Source organism: Dermacentor andersoni, chromosome 5 (genome assembly GCF_023375885.2).
Source record: "Dermacentor andersoni chromosome 5, qqDerAnde1_hic_scaffold, whole genome shotgun sequence".
NCBI lineage: Eukaryota > Metazoa > Arthropoda > Arachnida > Ixodida > Ixodidae > Dermacentor > Dermacentor andersoni.
The window spans coordinates 150,083,181-150,106,793 of NC_092818.1; the positions used below are offsets into that span (position 1 = coordinate 150,083,181).

General features: G+C 42.7%; 1 long non-coding RNA gene across 1 annotated transcript; it reads left to right on the forward strand.

The window, feature by feature from the left end:
* Positions 1-626: 626 nt before the first annotated feature.
* Positions 627-15,745, forward strand: LOC129385108 (uncharacterized). Its single transcript, XR_008612665.2, has 4 exons — positions 627-1,136; positions 2,844-2,949; positions 5,456-5,525; positions 12,888-15,745. It is a non-coding gene; the product is annotated as an uncharacterized lncRNA (long non-coding RNA).
* The last annotated feature ends 7,868 nt before the right edge of the window (positions 15,746-23,613 follow it).

A 23,613-nucleotide genomic window follows, 5' to 3' on the forward strand; every position in this document is an offset into this window, starting at 1 on the left:
GATATAGAACCTCAATATATTCTCCAGGTACTGGGCCCTCACTCTACTTCTGCCGTAACAAATTACTGAATGCCGAATGAAGTGTCATTTTGAGCTTTGTTGTTTTATGTATAACGGCGTGCGCGGTCATTTTTGTTGTTGGCACACAATGATGTGCGCGGTTATTTTAACGCGATAGTGTTAAGCACCCCGTATCGTAGAAAATCCGCCGTCGGTGTTGGCGTTGGCCCCGGCGTCAGCAATCGCGAAAATCATCGTTAACTACGCATCCCCAAGCACGCAGGCTTCCGCGTGGAGCATAGGCGTTACTGCGCTAACTCAATTTCTCAAAGTAAAATGCGTCAGAAGAATTATAATGTACGACTTACACACACTTACAGACATGATAGCGTCTGACTGTAACTTGAATATACAAGAAAACATAATTCTGTTACGTGGAAACTCAAGCACAAACCCCTTTTCCAGCTGCGTTTGAGGTTTGAATATGCACATTGCAGTTTAAATTGTTATCTATTTAGATTGCATATGAAATTTACAGGGGGTATCTAAAGGTGCGAACTTGTTCCTTACAGGCACGTTATTCTTCGTCGATTTCCCCTTTTTATAGCGGCATACACTGTAAACACAAATGAGCCCATATGGGCGTTTTAACAGTTGATATGCCATTTTTCCCCCCTAGCTTAAAATGAGTACGCCCACGAGAAGAAGTAAAATAAGCTAGAACCATTATTATACCCCCGACCCCATTTGAAGGGGCATTGCGGTTGTAAAATGGGGGTTTTCAAGGAATAACGGTGGCGTAGGGGAAATTGAGACGAGCCAAACAGAGAAAAGAATAACTCAGCCATGACCAACAAGGCAGTCAGCCGCAGCGACAATTTCAGTAGGATTATTTCTGCAGTCAGATTCGAAATATCCCGCGCAATGTGTGTCGGCGCTGTTTTTCTGTTCGGAGTAGCCGCGCCTTGGTGCTGCAGAGGACGCCGAAGTCGGAACTACGCGCGGAGGAACACCAGCCTTCGGAGCGCGCGCGCGCGCGTTGAAGCAGCTTTCAGCGACGGCAATTCGACCAGCGACGGCACATTCTTCTACCGTGGTTGATGTTTCTCACTGCTTTGAACCCCCAAGACTCCACGGTAAGTGACTTTGAACGATTATTACATGTTCTATGAGTGTGCATGTGTTCTAAGTGAGGAGACGCGCTGATATGACTTGTTGAAGGTCTCGATACAACATGGCGCGACAGTTGACCGTCCAGAACCATTTTGCACGATCACTGTGTTTCTTCGAGCTTTGTCGTAATCGAGGCGACTTGAGTGCTCAGAGTCAAGCGAGTGTACTTAAAAATGAGGATTTTATATAATGAGGGACTTTGCCGCGTCTTTAATTGGGCGGATGTGAGCATTCGACATGATCCCCGAAGCGCAAGCCACTACCATAATAGTTACGTGCAGTGCGAGGTGAGCTAAGCTTCGCCGCCTAACCGCGGCCTGAAAATGTGGCGGCTCGTTAAGGGCTTACTGCGGTGCGCGTGTGTGAGTGTTTGTACAGCGATCATTTGAGCGAGAACCGGCGGCGCTTCTTTGTGCGCGGTATCTGCTAGCTGGCGCGTACGTGGCGCCAATCCCCTAGCTCGTGCGATTGTGTGCAGTAGGTCGCCCACTTAGCGCGCATTGTGCAGATTTGCCAGTACGCTCCTTTCTATCGTCTGTGTCTCTTCGCGCCCACGTCGTTGATTGTGCAGACAGTGCGCGACTGCGGCACGTAGCATGTAGAGCCTGCGCCCGTCGACTTTGATCTACGGGCGTGAAATGTCGGCGGCGCGTTTGTGGTATTAAAAGCGTGTGGTGAGCTTCCAACGGCACTACGGGTCAACGCCGCATGAGCTGCCGGTCAGAGTATAAGAACCTCTTTATTGTTAGCGTACTGCTTGGCGGTAACATGTGTCCTGCTTGGGTTCAGATTACTGGATACGCCGTCACTTGAACCTCGGCGGCCGGAGCAGGTGAGTACCAGTGGCGCCGGCACCTCGGCCGGCAGAAAACGGTGCCCGTGCCGTGACGAGATATATCAATTTACGCGATAGCATTGCCGGTGATAGGTCATACGGGCGCGTCGCTCCATGCCTGTGTTCTTTTCTGAGGCCGCCACTACGCCTGCGGTGCACTTACTACGTTATATCTATATAGTCGATGCTTGTGCAATGTTGTTATTCAACAGCTGGCGCTGTGCTCTGGATACCTGAACTTGTTTAATGTTTAATTACTTTGCTGCTGTGCCATTGCCTATTGGGTACAGATATTTAGTATTGAATTCTAGGTGCCAAATTAACACAAAGAAGTTGCGCTTTTCAACTCAGGATCATATCACACATCACAGCGTCATCCTATATTGCACGAGTATTAATAACAAAATTTCTGTTGCTGGTGAAAAAAAAAAAGGGCAGACCGATCAACCTGTAACCTGTATCTGTGAGAAAAATGTGCTTCAAGTCCGCGATTGTCTATAAAAAAAGGTACTACCTTGGTATTCAATGTCAGTAACACTCATAAGTTATGCATCCTTTTGTGTGAAATAATTTGTCTTAGAAGCCATTCATTGTAAGGGATCAGTAAACATCTCATAGCTTAAGTAGTGCATATGTGCATGAGTTGGGCAAAGGTATTGGTTTGTAAAGAGCAAAGCCATTAAGATATGAAATATTGGCAAGCTTAGTTTAACAATAAGCTGACGAATATACAAAACCTAATGTAGCAGCAGATGTTCTCCAAGATAAACTTGTGACCAGCTTTTTTGTGTTCTGTGTGATCACTGTAGTGTCAAATTTTTCATTTTTATTTCAGGACTGCGGCTGCGGTCGTTTCATTGCCAACTGTGAGGATGAAGCAGCTTCATGGCCGGAGATCGGGCGCCTCCCATCAGTTTCCCTTTTCAGCAATAGAGGCCTTGGTATGCTCTTACCTAGAGTTTGCTTTTTTACCCTGTATGTTTTGAGCGCAATGGCTAGTTTAGCGGCATTACTTAGAGTGATTGGTGTGACACCTGTTCCATAGGAGGTATGCAGGTTATCCCACGTAACTCTAGCAAACTTTTAAAAATATGAATATGCCATCTAGCTGCACAGAACCTATGTAATGTTGTTTCCTGTCTCTTGGAAATACTTGGATTTGCTGCATTTTGCCTAATTACCTAATTAGTCTTAATCAATTAATCAACTTCTCAAATGTAATTAGATAAAAAGTCTCAATTATAAAATTGTAGAGCAACGTGAAAATTTCCCAGTACAGCTATCTGTGGCTCAATATGTGCTACATAATGTGTTTTTAGAGCATGAAAGAAGCCTGAGAATCTCGCAAAGTGCCTTGAGTATGTTTCTGTGTGACAGCGCCTGTGTTGTGTTCTTCCTTCAGTCCTCGTCTTTTGCACTGTACTAACAGTCGACCTCGAGTGGCCATTCCCGTGGCAGTCTTGCATGTATTGAGTGCTTGCCCTGTATAGGCACGTGTGTTTCCAGTAAGCAAAAAATACTGAAGGAGCCCAACGTGATGTATTTCAGGACAAGTGTATGGTGTAAATTACTATGTGACAATAAAATAAACTGAAGCAAGACTTCACAGTAGAGGTATGCAGGTGTGTGCATCAGCATAATGATGAAAACCTCATGCAAGTTTAGAAAAATATTCATTAAGTTAGTTTCTGTCATTCTTCTCTGTCACATTATTATTGCAAAAATGTGCTCTCTAGTATTGCACGATTAAAAACCCAGTTCAAACACATCATTTGCTGGAACCTTGACATTCATAGCAACATAGAGAGGAATGGTTAAAAATTTGCTTTGCTTCTCTGACCTTCATTTTAGGTCTTTCTCATGTTTGCTAAGCTTCTTAAACTATCATAGACCCCTTCCAGGGTTTACAGGCAGCTTGAGCACATCGTGCCAGATTGTGGAAAAGCTGCAGAGGTCGCAGTGTGTATAATGGTGTGCGGTAAATGCAAGTTTATTGCAAGATGCATTATGCTCAGTACCAATTATATTAAGTTATAATTTTAGCAAAAATCTCTGTTTTCCAGATATATATCAATGTGTCTCCAAAGAACTGCACTTTTTAAAAGAGTTGCTCATTCTCTGTCTACTGTTCGGTGTTGTTAAATGCATGTATGTTGGACAGCATAGTGCTTGACCTTCAGCTGAAGGTAGTAGTGTAGGTAGTAGGTAGTAGTGTAGAAAGTGGTAGCAGTAGTAGCTTTATGCATGTGCATAAAGCTGCAGTAAGCCAAATGTGAAAAGATAAGGGCTAATACGATACAGCCATGTAGCAAAATTTACACAAGCAAACTGTTTGATGCAATCCCTAGGAAACTAAGCAAAAATATAAGAATGTGCTTATATGATAAACAGTACCTATGTTTCAGGCGCATGGCCTTCTACCGCCATATTCCATAACAGTTCATTATTTAACACTTTAAAACTACTTGCCCTGCTTATGTCTAACTGCTCTAAATTCGAAAATTTTGATTGATTGCACTATGAAGGTTTTGGCCGTGGTTTAAGTTACTGCCAGAATTAAATTTATAGTTGTGGCCGTCCTATGTGTGATAACAAAAAGCCATTTTGGAACCAGGTGACTGTTATGCAGTATGCTGAGTGTGCGTATTAGAACAGCCACTTATATTTTCATTGTAACCATGTATAAAGTATGTATGTACACATCTCGAAGCCATAGACTGTGTACTGTTAATTGGAGGTGTTATTGTGTGGAGTAGGTTTTTTTGTAAGCATTGTCTAGAATTTGCACTACATTAAGGAGTAGTGAAGCCAAGCGAAAAATATTGACAAAATGGCTAAAGTACATTCTTAAGAGTATTAAGCGCACTTAGATGACTTTACAGCATGTAGTAAAACAAGAATGGGAACTGAAGTGCTTAATTTTTGTTCATTATTACCATATGGCACCAACATGCAATGAAGACAAAAGAGGAAGAGAAGTGAAGTGCACTAAAGGGCAACTCGCTCCTGATGGGAGCTGCATTCACATCTACATGATGCATGCAATCTTTGAGTTATAGCAGCAGCTAACCACCTGTTCACATTGTTGCACATTTGTATTGTTTATGTACTAAGTCTGGCCCTGGAAGTGTTAAGCAGTGCCACTTGTGGCATTGGTGCTGCATGCAAGACATCCTTCTAACCACAGGTGTTATGTATTATGTAAACCTAAGTTCTTTTAAATTCATGTAACCCACAAAAGTTCCATTTGAAAGGATGTGCCATATTTGCCACCATTGCCATGAGTAGCATTGGCTGACAGTCACAGGGCGAGACGTTAACCTTGCTCAGCTATTATGCAAAACTATTTTACATACAAATGTGGTAATTAGTATACATGCCGAAAGCCTCACAGAATAAAATTTTTTATTCGCATCTTACAACGATTGTTATTTTGCTTTAACTCAGGAGGCCTTTCTACCTGCGTTGCATCCTGTGGCTGGACCACTCCCACGATCTAGGCAGAATCGTTACACAGGTGTGTTCTTTTGTGATTCTCAGTACTGATATTTTCTAGTTTACGTTCAATGTAAATGCACAGATCAAATGAAAAACAGGTTAAAAGATGAGCTCACAGGCACTGTATCCAAATGTTTGTTAGGAAGGAAAATCTTTTTTACAAGTTGTCGTTATAGCAACACAAGAGTGTGCACATCACACCACCAGTACCTAGCAAGCAACAGCATTATACCGTAGAAGAAGCCAAAACATCAGGCGAAAACCTGTACTAAACTAGGGACTGTATTAAGACCTTTTCGAGGCTTAAACTATTTCTTGGGTTACTCTGTCTAATTGCTTGAACTGAACTGACGTGTCCTGCAAAACAATTTGCATTCGCATTTGATACAATCTGCAGCAAAATATGAACAAAGGGCTGCAATACTCTAAGGGCCTACTATTGAAGTTGCAACCAGTCTTCCCAGTGTACTGCAGCCTCAGGAACATGAAATGTGGTACACTGTACCACATGCACACACAACAAATTTTAATCCATGGGCATCTGTACACTGTGCTTGTGCAGGACTGCGCAACTGGCTGTTTATTCGTGACTGAAACAGCTACGTACATCAAGACTGTATTGGGAAGCCACCATCTTTTTCAGTCAGTGTAACAGTCCATAAACATATGGATTTCCATGAGCATTTTGTCTGCCACACTTTTCTTTGTCGTTTTTTTTGCACTCCAGCTTTGATGGCTGCAAGACACTTCAGGCTGGCTGAAGAGACAGTGGTAGCCTAGTAGGTGGCCTCACAAAGTTGTTATTTTGATTTTTAAGAGCCGACTTGCTTTGGACAATGCTGAATAACACATCAAAAGGCACGGGATTATTGACAAGGTTAGAATGACTTTGAAAGAAGTTTAAGGCTTCTTTTAAACTCTGATCTGTCTGCTGAGACCAAATCATGTCAGCTTTTAATGAAGCAATGTTCAGGTTGGAAAGCTGCAAGGCTGTGTGGGTACTCAAACACCATCATTGCTTCATATAGCTGAAGTTGCTGTGACATCAAGGCAGAAGGAAATGACATGGCAAAGGAAAGGCTGGTCGACAAAGGACTCATTGGCAATTATGTAGGTTCAAGGGCTATTGCACTGAGTAAGAAAATGTGTTCCTGATACAGCGTGAACAGTGTTAATGCTGAATAACAAACTGGCACCATCTCCCCAGTCCTACACAAGCACGTGCATAGAAAGGGATGCCTGTTGGCCTTGAGGGCCACCACTGGAGGGATCACCTGCTATCGCTATGACATAGAATGTGACATCAGATGACTATAGTTCACACCTTTGCTGCAGCTCGCTGGCTGGGCAATTGAAGCCTTGATTGTAAGGATGAAAAGTTTCAATCACAAGGTGGCAATTTAGTTGCCAATTCTTACAGCATGGTTCACTACTCAGTGCTGCAGTGCTGGACGTATTTGACCAAGCCTGGTGCGAGTTCTCATGAGTACCCATGTTCAAGCTGCCACTAGATACTTAGTTGATAAAGTCACTGAAAATGAAATTTGGTCATCGAAAGAGTCATGAAAACGATGCACACAAGGCTTGTAGCGTGCTTACTTGGTATGACCTCAGTCAAGACACCCTGTGTAGAGATGCTGGCAAAAGTGCAGCAGAAGTGTGGATTGAGGAGACAAAAATATAAGCTGTTCAAGTTCCACATATAACAAACTGATAATAAATCGTCATTCAGCAAGAACTCCGGCAAAAGGGGCAAGCCGCACTCCCCACAACGAATGCTATAAAAACAGTACTGTTATTGCAGCAAAATTGCCTATAGCTCTTTTGATAGCTTGATAGCCGGTAGCTACTTCATGGTAGCACTTGATAGCTGGTATCACACAATGTTTTCTATGCCACGGAAATATTCCAGCACGTGGGGGCCACAATTCTCCTAGAGGCCAATACAGACACAGGTTGCCAGCAAGCATGGACTAAAGATTTTTCCGTTTGCATTGATGTAGTCTACCACATTTTGTTTTCTTGGGTGCACAGTCACACTGGGGTAACAATTTTCTGCCTGAATATTCATCGCAGGGAGCACTGCAGCCAGCTAAAGCGAGTTTTTTGTTCACACCTTGCCACAGATGCGGCAAGATGTAGACTTGACCCATTTTTCTAGGCACATTTGTTGGGTTCAAGAAAGAACACAGAGTAGCTTAAGAACTTTATTCCTTCTAGATTTAAGGCGTGGGGCCAGGTATTAACCATTGTTTTAAGAATTTTCCCAAACCGGGAAAGATTCTTTCTTGAAAGTCTTCTCATATCAGCTTGATACAGTCCCTGGCTTAGTATGGGTGCATGTGCTGTGGCTTTGTTTTAGTCTGTTTAAAAGGTCGTTTTCCTTTTGAGTGTTCCAGTCGCAAAGAAATCACAAATATATTTTGATTTCAGGAACCCTTGTGACATTACATAATTCCTTTACATGTTGCAACCAAGCTTATTTTTTAAACGCATGCCTTTCTTTCAGCATGAAAAAAACATCTTAGATGAAACAAGGCAAAAATGGCTGCTTATGCATTTGTACGATATTCCAACTGAGAGGGGTGAAAAGTAATAAAATGTTCTACTTTCATAATTTTTCTACCATGTGTACAACATTTCTTAATAGGCATGAAGCAAATTCACTTTTATCACTAGCCTATTACAGAAACAAAAAATGACAAACTGAGCTTTTAAGGGGGCCCTCAGAAGGGCCCAGTCCGTGCGTCTTCTTTTCTAGCGCCATGGCCGTGAGCGCAGCTGAGCACATCTGCAGCCTGCACACCCTGTTCTAGAGGTGATCTGCTGCGTGTGGAAAGACTAGACGTGCTGATATGGCGTGGTATTATGTGCACAGTCTTCCCCCGTGTTTAGTACACGGGGTTGCATAATCTGTAGTTTCAGAGATGCACTGAAGTTTGATACAGACAAAGCATTCACCTCCACTGCCAGCACTTTTCATGATGGTGTCGTTCCACTGTGTGTGGCAGTATCAAAGAGGACAGGGTGGATGCGAAAGCAAGGCTGGGTTTGCTTCATGCTACCTATGTGAAGGTATCGTTAACACACCGTGAAACCGTATCTTTGGTCGCTGACTCTCAAATTCAAAATTTTTTTCTCATTCAGATTTGTGTTTTCTGACTGCGGCCCTTTCCGTGGGAAAACAATCCATTTGCAAATGTACTTATTTGACTAAACGGTCGAATCTGAGTACAACAAACCAAATTGCTGATTTTAGTGCATTCGTTATGTTGGGGTTCCTTTGTATATGACTCCAGAAAAAGCCGACCATTGTCTGCTCACACTCTGCCGCGCCCACCCATGTAGGAATAAACTTAATTTTGGTTGGCCACGATGCTTATCGGTGTAGTAGCTGTCGTGTGTCCACCCATACACATTTTGTTGGCTTCCCGAAAACCTCAAAGAACAGCGGTATTTTGCTTATGTGCATTCACTAATCAAATAAGTACATGTTTGCTAGAATCCCCATAATATTGAGTCAGCTGGTCTGCTTGAAAATGTTCAAAATATGGCATATAGATTTGTAATAGGAAGTCATACTAAAAGGCTTTGTATTACTGAGAGTAAGGGTAAGCTGCAATGGCAGGATTTAAATGACTGGGAAATCTCTTCAGTTAAGATTATTTCAAGCATATACTGTTCCAAACATGTAGAGATAGAGAAATTCATATCAGGCTATCATCATACCTCACAAGAAAGAGATTACACTAAAAAGGTTTATTAATTTCCTTTACTTATAGGTGATGCCTCACATTGTTTTTTCCTTGGACCAAAGGGACTGCAAGGTTTTTCAGCCTGCAATTGTTTGCATAGTTTTCAAAGATAATTCCCTCCCTGCTTTGTGTGCTTGATTTGAATGTAAGTTACATTACACAGAATGTATACCCCCCTTGCAATGCCAGTACAGGCGAAGCAGGTACTAAATAAATAACCACGAAAGGATTTTGGAGCAAGCAAAAATGGCATGTGCAATAGATATGCGTAGATGTCCCGTTGGTGTTGCTGTCAAACAAGAAATTGGGATATCGAGGAACTGAGCAAAGTAACTACATGTGTGCTTGCCAAACTATAGCTGTCATTTACACCTTGATTGTGACTTAGCTACCAAAAGAAGTTTTTTTGTCTTGTTCTTCTTCTGTTAAAATGTACTTTTTTCTTTGTCTATTTTCGTTTGGGTTTTTGTAGCTATATCGTGCACATGTGACCAATAATGCCGTGTGGAAGTTAGTGGTTGTTGGTATTTCTCACTGCCTGTCATTTGTTCAATGTGTGTACTAAAGTCAATAGAGCACCAACCAGTATAAACTAGTGTGTTGAATTTGTTTTCTTGTTTTAGTACAAATGATCTGACTGGTTATGTGCCCAAATAAACAATTAGATTATGAAAACAAAGTTCATCAGAACATGTCATGCATTTTACTTATAATTACCCTATTTCAACTGCAGAACCCACATATTAAGGCATGTAGATTTAAGTGGAACAAGTCTTTTTGCAATCCTTAGTTCTGAATAGGTGAGAGCAGTGCTAAGGGCACAAAGTGAGTCCACATAGATAAATGGCATGGTGCACTGTGCACTGACTAATAATTGATGTGTTTTTGCAACAGACAAGCAAATAAATATCCAGTAATGCCTTGTCAGAGGCACGAAAGCACATAAAGAGGCAGGGGGTGGTCAGATACAAATGTGCTGTGGTTTCAGGTTTGTTAACAAGCATACCACTTTTCTGTAACTTCAGAGAACAGGTGCTGCGCTGACACATTAATCTATTTTTTTTTCTTGTTGTTATTTTGTGGGATTTGATTAGTTTCTGGGTTAATGGTTGCTGCTTTCGCTAACATGTTGCACTTATGAAATTTGGGCTGTCATCTGCACTGTTTACAGTGTATGTACTCTTATGGTCACATTATAGTGGTGCTTAATCGTGAAGGCTCTCATTCAAATATAAGCTTGTCTGGTCTACATATGCTTTCCTTCATGCCAAAGGAATAAGATATACTATGTTTATGTCAGAAGGAAAGAAATTGAGACTGGTGTCTATTATTGCACATAAATCTATGCTTAGTTGCGTTAACATTTTTGCATAATTTCAACAACTTATTTAGTGCATTTCTGTAACATTCACACTCTTTCTTTTCCACTTAGGTGTAAGGAATAAAGGCAAAGAAGTAAAGCATTGCAGTGGATTTAACTTAATGCTCTTGATTCTTGTTACCTTCTTGATAGCTTTTCTATTTGGAAGAGCATATGTACAAAAGCATGTTTTGACCAAATAGGCTGCTGTTGGGGAGGCTTTGCAAGCACCACTATAACGTGACAAAAGCAGTGTGTGGCCATTTGGTTATATAAATTCTGGTGTAATGACACCACAAAAAGTAAACAAAGATATGTACGCACATGACACAAGCACCGGATCTCACTTCAAGCTTTAAAATAAGGAAACAGGCAATATTTAATAACAGGTGGAGACATGATGTGATGATATCTGTTAAAAGAAATTCTTTATGCAGTGCAACTAATGGATCACTGATACATTCGTCATACTTTTTAAATGTTGCAAGCCACAATTACCTTGCATGTTGTCAGGTCGTAATACCTGGCTACAACGCAAGTTTTGTGGAACACAGGACCGCAGTCACATTCTTTGCAGTATTTAACATTGTGTGATGGAGGATTGTTTCACACGGATGACTCATACTCCCTCAATTTCCCTGATTTCGCATTAATAGAGCATCCCATCTGTCCAATGTAGGCACGGCCTTATGATGGCAGCAGACTACACAACGCTTGCGGCCTAGCTCACTAGATGCATATTGTGCTTCAACCACAACCAACCTTTTCCTTTTTTTGGCTTCTGCCTTTTATTAGAGCACAAAACTCTCCTAACAAGGGCCTGAGAAAACAATGATTTGCGCAACTAAATTAGGCATGAATATGGAATATAATGAATGAAATGAAGTAAAAAAGTGGTTGCAGTTGTTTCGTATGCATTTGTAATTTTCATGGGTAATTGTGTAGCTGGTCTCTACGGGCAAAAATTTTTTTTCTGTATGAAACATGTGATGAGAGATTTGCTCTGATGAGAAAAAAAGACAAGCCAGGAAAACAAATTAATTTGTTGCGTGCAGCACAATTTGCAGGCGGTGCACTGTGCAACGGAGGTTATGTACAGTCAGCCATTCCCATCCAGTCATGCTTGCATTGCATACACACATTGTATTAATTTGAGATTGCGGCTAATGAAGTTTGTGTGGAATAACTCTCATTCGCACATAGTGATGCACTGCAAAATAGATTGGTTCGTTCCTGTGTTCATCAAAACTTGTAGCCAAAAATTATGAGCAGATGTACATAAGATAATTAAGCTTTGGCAGATTAGCACGAAAAGGACAAATGCATCAGTCATTCTCAGCTACATTGCACAAAGAATTTGTTTTTGAATTAATGACATCACTTCCTGTCACTATGTGATGTATATGATGTCTGTTTTCTTATTAAAGCGAGAGTTGAGGTTAGGCACTTGTGTCCTGCATGTCTTTGTCTTCGTTTGCTTCTGTGGTGCCATTACACCAGAATAAGTCCATGACAGGAGCTGCCAGTCTATGCAGTTATACTACATTGGGCTCAGTACGCCTGGCGGCCTGAATGTGACGAGTGCGAAGTAGCAGTAAGAACTTCAGAAGGGTAGAATTTTGTGTCGGTGGTGCATATTACAGTATGGTGAAGCGCTATAGATGGAACAGTGTGAGGCGAGACAGATGGGAAAGTGCTACAGACAACTGTGAATGTTTACTGGAAAGTTTCGCTGCAGCGGGACAATGCATGCGTTATCCTGGTGCAGCAAAATTTGCCAATGTTCATAGTTGTCAGTAGTACTTGCCCATCTACATTACACTTCACCGTACACTAGTAGCAGTAACAACATAAACCAACTGACCCGAGCAATAATGAAAGCCCACAGAATTGCCAAATTGTAGGAGAAATGTTTCAGTGTAACACGTGTTTTGTTAACTGACAAGCAAATGGCATACATGTCTGCGAACCGATGATCAGATGCATTTTTCATGCACATACATTATTTTGTACAACTGCTTCCTGCTTTGGTTTTTTATGGCTTTTAGGAAGCATTCCAAAGTACTTAACTGTTTGTCTGTTCTAAAATTGAATCTGTTCTCAGCCAGCACTATGTGGCATTACTGCATAAGCCCTTACTTCGTCAGTGTCCTTCGCACTGTTCCCAACTAAATATGAATAACCAAATAACCATGTTTTTAAATTTTCAGATTATGAAGAAATACTCTTAATATGTATTTCATTAGAAAAATTTTCTCAATTTTAGGAAGAAGTCTGGCTGGCCCCAAGCCTGGTGCAAAATGAAGAAATGGCACTCCACATCAATTCATGTTTACTTGTCGTCATAACCAGTCTGTTAGCTTAATTTTTGGTTCTTCCTATTGAATTCTCAAGAAACGTACCAACTCTGTCATTCACTCTGCAAACAAATTTTTGCACTTGGGGATGCAGCCATGCACAAAGCCTTTGAGCTCATTAATATCTTTATTTTTTAAAGAAAGTGCAGCTGCTGCGTGGAACAGTATTTTATTTACTTAATGAAATGCAGATGTGCTATCCAATTACTTTATTTTGATCCCCGTTTTATAATTGGACAGCATGGTTCCTCAGAGAGAATAATAATTCGAAGCTCACACAATTTTGCTCCTTTATGTCCGTTAAATCTGTCCTGGTTGCTACACTATCAGCCCTGTCTGCAATTGCGTAGCAGTGTTTTGAGCATGCCTCCAAATTCAAAAGAATAGTTAGGCTTCTACCTCAGAATGTTTGCTACTGTGTTGCAGCTCGAATTCTATGTCTAGGTGGTCACTGTGATGCCATGTGCTTTTTAAATAAGACCAATATGCTATTTGAAGGGCAATTAAATGCAATCTCAAATGACCTCAGCTCGGGGAATGACACAATTGGAGGTCAATGTGATAAGGAGGATTTGATTTCTGAAAACAAGGCACTTAAACGGGAGAAAGCATGACTAATTTCGTATAAAGATGCTGCTTTTGGATATGATCAGGGAAGGTACTTGTTCGTGACTGCATTTGCAACATGTTACATTGCTGGCTTTATATATTGCACTGGGTACAGTGAAATGTTGCTGCTTGCACAATATTCAACTAAACATGGTAGCCATGCTAATGTGTCCATGCAGAACACAACTCATCCACTATTATGGACTACAGTGGAATCTCGATAAACGAAAATCGCTTCGAAACTGCCGCTTAAATAGGACACTATCCTGATAATTGGTTGGCTCTCTGCAATGTCTCTCAGTAAATATAATGCCTGGTAAATGGAACCAATTTCCCTGGCACCTTGAGGCTCCATTTAAAGAGCACCCACTGTAAAAATATAGGGGGGATCGTGTTTGGAACTTTCGTAAATGTAGTCTTAAACAAAACCGCATTTCAGTGGGAGCGAAATGCAAAAGCACCTGTGTACTTAGACAGGTGCATGTTAAAGAACCCCAGGTTGTCCAAATTAATTCGGGTTACTTGCTATTGCATGTGTCATAATCAGAAGGTGGGTTCTGGTTCATAAAATACAATAATTTTTAATAGCTTGCTCAGAAATCCAGCACTAAATTATGTAGCTTGTTTGTGTGATGAGTCCCAATTTCTTAATTTAGTACTTTGACATTTATCATATTTGTGTGCTAGTCCATGCAAAATACCACTGATCGGCCTCATTATACCAGCCACTGTTAATTAGGAATGGCTTAGTCAAGCAACTTAAACTTACAGCACAAACACCTAAGACGAACCACAAAAGGAAGATACGACACACACTGGTGCTAACTTCTTTATTTCTTCGTCGTCGATGCAATATAAACCCTAGGCCACACTACCGCGCAGGCACTCAGATTACATTACAGAGATCTGCCAAATTATCACATACGCAAGCGTAGGAAGTCAAATTCAGATGGATGCAGGGACAAAGATATCTTACTAATGCAATTATCGCCCTGCCTTTCTTGTGGTAAGCCTCTAAGGCAAGCTGCACATGCTCATTCTTGCTTTTGCCAAGAATCGACGTCCCATCAAGTTGTGCCTCACAATTGTTGCAAGAGTTTATATGCGCACCAAGGTGCGCTCCTCTATCTACATTTTTGTTTACTTGTTGCGCATGTTCCCTGAGTCGCTCATTGATGCAATGCCCTATCTAGCCAAGCTATGTCTTAGCACATGAGAGTGAATTGTATAAACCACGCCGACCGCGCACAACACGTATGAAGCATCATGCCGAATTCGGTGTCCTCCTCTGCCCTCTCCGCAGGTGCGGGAGCATAGCTAGGAACACTATGCCTGCAAGCAATTTTCTTGAGTTGATAGATGACCTTATGTGTTTAAGGGACCACGCAGGGAACATGCACAAAAAGTAAACAAAAATGTAGATAGAAGAGTGCACATTGTTGCGCATATAAACTCTTGCAAAAATTGTGAGGCATGACTTGATGGGACGTCGATTCTTGGCAAAAGCATGAATGAGCTTGCGCGGCTTGCCTTAGAGGCCTACGACATAAAAAGGCAAAATGATAATTGCATCACTGACATAGCTTTGTCCCTGCACCCATCTGAATTTGAGTTCCTACGTTTGCATATGTGATAATTTGGGAGATCTCTGTAATGTAATGTGTGCGCCTGTGCAGTTGTGTGGCCTAGGGCATATATATGCATCGACGACGAAGAAATAAAGAAGTTGTCAGTTAGTGCCAGCGTGTGTCGTATCTGCCTTTTGCGGTTCGTCTTAGGTGTTTGCGCTGTAAGTTTTAAGTTCAGAATTATGTGCCAACTAGGCCAAATGAAGTTTTACTCTTAGTCAAGCGAGCTCAATATATAGTCTGTGCAAAAGTGTGGAGCGTCAGTACAAAGTAACAGTTCAAACACATGGCTCTGTAGTTACAGTTCAGTATGAAACGAGATAAGATTTCTTAGCATTTCTTTCATTTACTAATTTCATTGTATTAGGACATGTAGAATACTAGCAACTGGCATGCTTACAATGTACAGTGCTCTTTTTTAAAATCCAGACAATTGTTTTACTGGGGCAGAAATGTGCTTTCTTTTGGGCCCGGAAGTGAACATATTATATTTCTTACATTTGGTGTAAAATAAATTTTCTTCACTGTCAGTGTGTGTCTCGTGCATTTTTCCTTTCAGCAAGTAGCAACTGCTCTCGAAGGCGTTTGCTGGCCTCGGAGGCACTGCCGATAAGCTAGGACGACTGTATAAAAGCTTTGCAAAGAGGGGCTCTGTGATCAGCGAAAGGGAAAAAAAATGAAGACGTGCGGTGACGGGTTCATTCGCCATTGGACCACGTGTGCGCGTGACTTGGTCGATTCAGCGGTGGCCCTGTGCCGTCGATTGGACCACGTGTGGCGAGCCCGCGGCGAAATGCTTCGTGGCGGTACGCCGCGCCTATGCAGCAGCAGACGGAACACCGCAGGCCAAGGTGTCGGACGCCGGCGTTCGCTCCGAGCAGGTGCGACGCCTGCTCGGGTGGCAGCTCACGGACGGCCGAGTTCCCTTGAGCCTTGATCGCCGGCGGTCGACATTTCGGCCTGCGGTGTTCCGTCTGGTACTGCGTAAGCGCGTGACCCGCGCCACCATGCATTTCGCTACGAGCTTGCCGCACCTAAACTAAAATGCCTATAATTCCTTCACAATACTCCCATTGTACCTCCCAGTCAAATAGGGGGGGGGGGTGAAGTGGGCGTATACGGTACCCCCGTTGTGTGCCCAATTAATGCCCACGTCAATGGGAGTTTTATCGTACGCCCTTTCAATGGGAGCAAAAAGATGTACAAAAGGGAATGCGCTAGAGGACAAGCAAAAAACGCCCATCTGGGTGTTTTTTTGTTTACAGTGTAGAGGAACCCAGCTGTACACTCAGCTACGTTTAATCTTAAGATGTAAACTCTAGCAAAGAACTGTGGCTTTCTCACTAATGGTAGCTCATTAGAATAGGCGCGGAGTATGGATTGCGAAAGTAAAACGACTTTCTATACCGAAAACTCGTTTTTTAGAGGTCGCAAGTTGTGAAGCTTTTGTGGCAGGTTGCCAACTATTAATCATACCCCTGAATCCTTAAAGCTTGGGGAAGAGCCTGCGGCACTCTGGAGCTTATTAAAGATAAACATCAAGCATTTCTGAGTAGCAAAAATGATATAGCATGTAATTCCAATGACTATACCTATGTAGACACACTATATACTTCTCTGTCTTGACATTCTTGTGAACCTTTATGATGTGTCATTTTATAATGCACTTTGTTTCTCTGGGGACATTTTCAACATATGTACTTTACCTATGGCGTTTGTAAAATTTATAACGTGTCATTTACTATGTTGTCTTGCTTTTCTACTGTTGTAATGTTGTGTAATACATTTTCTGGGTTTCTCATTCCTAATTTCCCAATTAGGGAATTGGGTTCCCATTCCCAATTCCCTAATTTCTTCATGTCAACACAACAGTGTTGAGATGAAGGAATTACGCAATGAGGCGCGCTCAGTGTAGAAAAAGAAAGAAGCACGTGTTCTAACGAGTGTCTTTATTTGGAATGTTGCTCACATATTTGCGTTCTTGCGTCTACGCTGTGCAAAGAAGAAATATTGAAACACTGAAGCTAATGAAGAAACAAGCAATCATCGAAGGCGTGTGTTTCGCGCTTGTATTTCTTTTATCCGGAGGGCAGTTTCGTTCGTCAGTCGGTTGCATGTATTCCATAGACATCCACAGAAAAAAAAAACAATCCCAGCGCGTGCGTCGAAGACCCCACACTTGAGCGAAACATTGTGAACGAGCAAGGAAAAAAACCCGCCGTGGTTGCTTAGTGGCTATGGTGTTGGGCTGCAGAGCACGAGGCCGCGGGATCGAATCCCGGCCACGGTGTTTCGCATTTCGCAACCATCAAAATGCGACCACGGTGGCCGCATTTTGATGGTTGCGAAATGCGAAACACCCGTGTACATAAATTTAGGTGCACGTTTACGAACTCCAGGCGGTCCAAATTTCTGGAGTCCCCCACTACGACGTGCCTCGTAATCAAATCGTGGTTTTGGCTCGTATAACTCCAGAATTGAATCTTGGTAACTTAAACTTTCTAATTAAGTTAAAGTGAAATGAAGCAAGCTGAATTTAACGCGAACTTCGCGTTTGAAATGTTCAGTACCAAATTTTCATACGAAGTAATTGCCAGAAAAGTCACGAACACAAGCAAAGACTGCATCAGTGTGGCAGCAAGCGGCAGGCTGCGGTGTGAACCAGTGCGGACATAGCGATGGGCCGCGTGCGGTGGCTTCTGTCTTTATAATCTGTCGTTAAACGCGACGCGTGCAGCCTTCGTGGCCATACTTATCCTATGGCTAGGCGCGTCAAATTTTGGCTGCCGGAAGTCGGATGCAGTCGAGCCCTGGATGATCCACGCTGCCCGCCTGCGTTCGCCGCTTCCGGCGGGCGGCTAACCGTCGGCTAGCTTGATCTAACCGTAGCCTTGCTTTATCGGCGGCGAACAGCTACGTATTAACCGCCGGCCTCCGGGCGGATGCCGCCTGGCGGCCGGCCGCTTGTTTTTCGCCGGAAAATCACACCATGAAGGTCGCCCTTTAGACCAGTGCCCCTATTTGTGCGCCGTGAATAATTTTTTTTTGTGAAGCTGCTTTTATAGCGCACACATATTACAATTGGACCGTAAGATAAGCTCTTAAAGAAGGAACTTGAAATTATTATTTTTCAGCTCTTCTTTATGGTTGGCTTCCTTTAGCAAATATCCGTCATAAGGCAAAGCCATCTTTAAAAGTCGTAACGCTGGGTTATTTTAGGCCTATGATCGAAATAAGTATCATTTTCTCATTTAGAAGTAGGTAACGCCTACATTTCCAATTTTACAGTAATGTTTAATTTAAAGTTTGCAACACTGCTGAAAGGAGCGGTATAAAATGCATGGCTATGTTTTCTAAAGTTATATTGATGGCTAAAATAGAATATTCAGCACACTGCACTCAAGTTGTGAAAATTTCAGAAATGTTTATAGGTGTTTCTGCTGCTCACATTTCTTTTATTTGTAAGAATGAATGCAACTCACGCGTCTTTAGATATTGTAAAATAAATATTCAATCAGGGAAAAAAGTGAGTGGAATATTATCATAAGTGTCGTCACGTTTACGTTGAGCGACAAGATGCATATTCCTAATATTCTTACAGCCATTTTAGAAATGCTGAGCTCGAACAGTGTATGGCGGAGGACAGCATTGTAAAATATAGTGTCTGCATAATAAGGCAAATTCGTTAGGCGGAATCCCGCAAGGAGGAGACTTGCAAAAGGAAAATTTGTCAGCCACCGGAATGCCGCACGAATCTACTATTTAGTAAAGTCGGTATATATGCTTCCATTTTACGACAGCTGTTTAAGCCTGCAGTCAATTGCAAATTATGTTACCTACATAGCTCGGACATGCATTGGGATATTTGTGAGTAGAAAAGAAGTCCCTTCCTGAGGAATTAGGGGACCCCTCATGTACGCCCTGACCACAGCGTCAGAAAAAGCTCCCGTAAGCGCATTGCGCTCCCCAAACAAGCACTGATTGGGCGGTGACAACAATGCACTTCCGCATTCCTTGGTGCCGACGGCGCGCCATAGACGACGGGACTTCTGAGAGTAACATAAGGGAATACTTCGAAGCCCACTAGCATCCGGGCCAAGAGTGATGCAGGAGGGTGGGCTTGGAATGAAGGCGGCAGCCGGAAGGAAGGAAAGAGTTGCAACAGATAAATCGAGCTCTCCGCTCCGGCCGCCGTCCATTCATTGCTGCTGGATGCCTAGAGACGTTGAGCCGATAAATCGGCAGAGATTGGCCAAGAAAACGGGGCTGCCGGCGCCACACGGAGAAAGAAGAATGCACACAAAGTACCACGTCGAGCTCTCAGAGCTACCGGCAAAGCTGGGAGCAGCTGATGACAAATGTGACCACGGAGCAAACGGGGTGGCGCGTTTGCCCCCTACAACGGTATCCTTCCTCTATTCGTTCTTATTTATTTCACGAGCTTTTCTTCTTGATTGTGCATGTGAGTGGAGAAGTATTGATACCGACGAGTGTCCTTCACTGGTGGCTGAGGCAGCGATCTTGGCCAAATGTGCAAGAGCGACGACATAAACGCCCACACCAATATGGCGCTGTTTTCTTTATCGAAGGAGAAGTTTGCAAGTCTACATCCCACTCTTCGATACGCCGAAACCAGAAAAACAAAAGCGTCAATGTTCAATGCCTAGGCGCGCATTAATATATTCAATAGCAGGAGAAAGGTAACGTTATTAAAAGCTTCAATGTGTTTAATCTGACAGAAGGTAAAATAAGTTCGTTTGCATCGTTTTATAATTTTCGTTCTTGTACGGGCAAAGTGGGCATGCCTCATTCATGCTGCTTGCTTTTTTGCTTGCACGAGCCAGCAGATGCATGCAGAAGGCGTGTTTTAGACAATACGTAGTCGACGCAGACGTCATGTAGAAATACTCAGTTGCTGTGTGTTCTGACAATCCTGCGTGTCATGAAGCACACCAATGCTCTCGCTGCGCAAGCTGCCACAGGCAGAAACTCCGATTTTCTTGACCTAAGAAAATGCCTAGCCAGGTGGACACAAAACTGGTCTTTTCAGCGCCAGAAAAACTCGAGAAAATATGTGGGTTAATGAACCCGTACCGTAAGCCAGCTGTCAGATGCTCTACGAATCATCGTAAAGCACCAGTGCGTTGCGTAGGAGCTGTTGTTTATGTATGAAAAAAATACATCAGACTGACAGGAAGGTGTCTTGATGGCCGGTTACGAGAACATAGTCTAAACGTGAGAAATAAGCAATACGGTCATCTATCAACTCACTGTCAGGAATCCGGCTATGCGCCGGTGTATGGGTCCTGCCGGGTTCTTGCGAAGCACAAAGATAAAGATGTGCGAGAGATTATTGATGCTCAAGCTATCTGTCGAAATAGTGATACGTGTGTTAGCACCCCTTTGGTCGACTTGTTAGATAAGAAGACAGCTTTTTTGGATGGTTAAAGTTTGGATGAGCTGGCGCCACCGTGCATGGGTTAAATAGGTGGGTGTTTTCTGAAAATAAAGTTGTTGAAGTTAACGCATCGTGGTGTAGTCTCCCTTCTGTCCTTGTTCGCTGGCGCTAAATATGCTTTCCAAGTCGGTTTACCAACACGCCCAACAAATGGCAATACTGAAGTTTATTTTTGGCCAATCATCGCAATGTCGGTGAAATTGAAATTTTCTGATGGCTCGCACCTCTTGTGTGTTTCATGCCCATAACACATCTGCAATGCGGAATCAATATATTGGGGTGGTCTGTAACACGATCTACACAAGCATATAACGGGTGCCTACCCAGGCTACACATGTAAAATATCAACTTTTGATGCTTAAGCATTCTGTGACGTGTACCCAAGAAAAACCGTGTCTGTCCCGTAACGCCTTGTGAGTGGGAAATAAGTGCGTAATTGGTAAAGGTAAAACATTTAATCGTTACAATATTACAAGTGTCTTAAGAAGAACAGAAGCACTCCTACGACCTCCGTCACTATGATGTCACTTTTCGCATGGCTCCTTGTGTTGCTTCGGTCGCCATCTCCGTAAAGTTGGCCTTTGTGAAATACTACTCTCCTGTTACAGAGGGCCATATCGAGTGCTCCGCCAAGTGACCGATGTCACCAATGATATCGTTCTATCCACGCCCACTACGTCCTCCGCTGTGACATTGTCCATGTCGCTAGACTCCAGATCTATACCTTTCACGCACCTTAGATATTTAACAGTATTGGAAGGGCACTTTTGCCGCAGGGTGGTAGTATTACGAAACCATAGACAGGTGTTCAAGAAACGAGCCGCTGCTAGGAAGATAATGAAATGTCTGTTATCTCGGCACGAGCGAGTGTCTGCTTGCTGGTCTGGTTCCAGTGTAAATACAGTGTAAATAGTCTCTTTTGTTTGTGTCTTTCCACATTAACAATGTTGTGACTGTAGATGATTGCTAGTTTTAGAATCGATAAAAAGAATAAAAAAGAAATTAATGTATAAAACAAAAATTCCAGAGAAAGAACGCTGGCGGTGGTGATTCTGGAACCTACGATCCCCCGCTTAGAAGCCGAGTGTCTTACCCACTGCGCTAAACGTCCACTTTTTTCCGTAACGAATGCAAGTATGAGTAATGTCATAGGAAAGTTAGTTACATTTATACGCACTTCAAAAACAAATGCGCACATGCTAATCAGTCCAATGAAAGTTTAAAAATCTGGCAAGCTGACACAAGCGTCCAGAAGCGAAATCCACAGAGGAACGGGATCGAAGGTTCCAACCACACTACGCACTTTGAGCAGCCTCTTGTCGATAGACGGACTGGTCGAGCGAGGTGGCTCGGCATGTCTGTCGATCATGCGACTTTTTCATAACGAATAGAGCTCTAATAACACAAACAAATCATATGGTGTATTACTGATTGTATTTTTAACCCACGCTTGCAGAATATATCTGAGCAATAAGAACGTGTTGTACCTGGGGTACAAAAACAAATGTGAAAAGAGAACAGTTTCTATGAACGTTTTGTTGAAAGATTTGATGATGGCGGATAAAAGCCATTTCTAGGAACAGATGTAGAGCCGTCTTGAAACATTGTAGAAATCAGGAACATTAAAATTTTGCGAAAATTTATTGTCCCACAAACACCACATCCCCGATGCGTTTCGGTGGTGGAGGCACCCGCCTTCTGTTGCGGCGTTCCTTCACCGACCGAAATGCAACCGACCTCTGTGAGTTCATGCAACACAGACATACAAGCAATCATGGGTCTCATCACGGTAAGGATGATAAGGAGGGATGAGGGGCTATATGGGTCTCATCACGGTTGATAATGGTTTGACGCGGATTAATGAGGTGCTAAAGACCGATAAGAGCTTATAATAGTTCGAGGAATTCTGATAAGGATATAAGCTCATATTAGGCTTGATAAGGGTCGTATCAAGTTCGATAAGGTGGATAAGGAGAGATAAGGGTTCATAAGAATGGTACCAATTGTGATAAAGTGAAAGCTTACCGATAAAGTTTGATAAGGGTCGGACCGAGTCTAAGGAGGTTGATAACAACCGATAACGGTTGATAAGGGTCGTATCTAGACCGATAAGGTTGATAACGACCGATAACGGTCGAGTAGGTTTTATTCTGGTCGGATAAAGTTTGATAAGATTGATAATGAGACCGGGATGCGTCTAGATGAGCAAGTAGCACAATGCTCACGCATACTTAGACAACGCCCAGAGGAGTTTCCGCATGAATTTATTATAGCTGTCGCCTTGCGGCCTACGCTAACTATTCAACTGTTCCACCGCGCTATTGCACATTCCTACCTACTTCTCGGTCCCACTACTAATTTATGAATACACGCACATATTTATGATGCGTAGTATTGCCGCGAACGCCAACCTACGCCCCGAGAGCATTCATTCCAACGTCCTCCCCCACAACTGCCTAAGGCAGCCAAAGGAAGCCAAAACGAAATTGCGTCAGACTTTCTATAGCAGAGGTTTAGTGCTCAGAAATATTATTTTGGGGTCTCCATTTATAGATCGGCTAGAAAGCTATTGCGGCTTGTTAGAAGTACGTGTCCCTTCTAAACAAACCCGTTTTAAATGTTAAAGAAAATAATTTCCAGGTGTACTGTAAAACACAGCAAAATGGTTTCAATTGTTTGGCGAGTATTGTCCACATGATTACACTTTCCCGTTGCAAGGTTTGTGTAGAAACACATGGCGCTGTGTAAATTTAGACCTTCAAGAGAACCGAAATTCGCCTAATGCGCCAGGGTCGGTATTTCGTGGCTCACTGCAGGTCCTACAACTATTACGCCATGCTTGGTGAATCAGACAATTTTCAAACACTGGGATCAACTCACACACTTACGCGAGGATAGTTTTCACGTATGAGATGAAACATGTGAGACAAGCCGCTATTG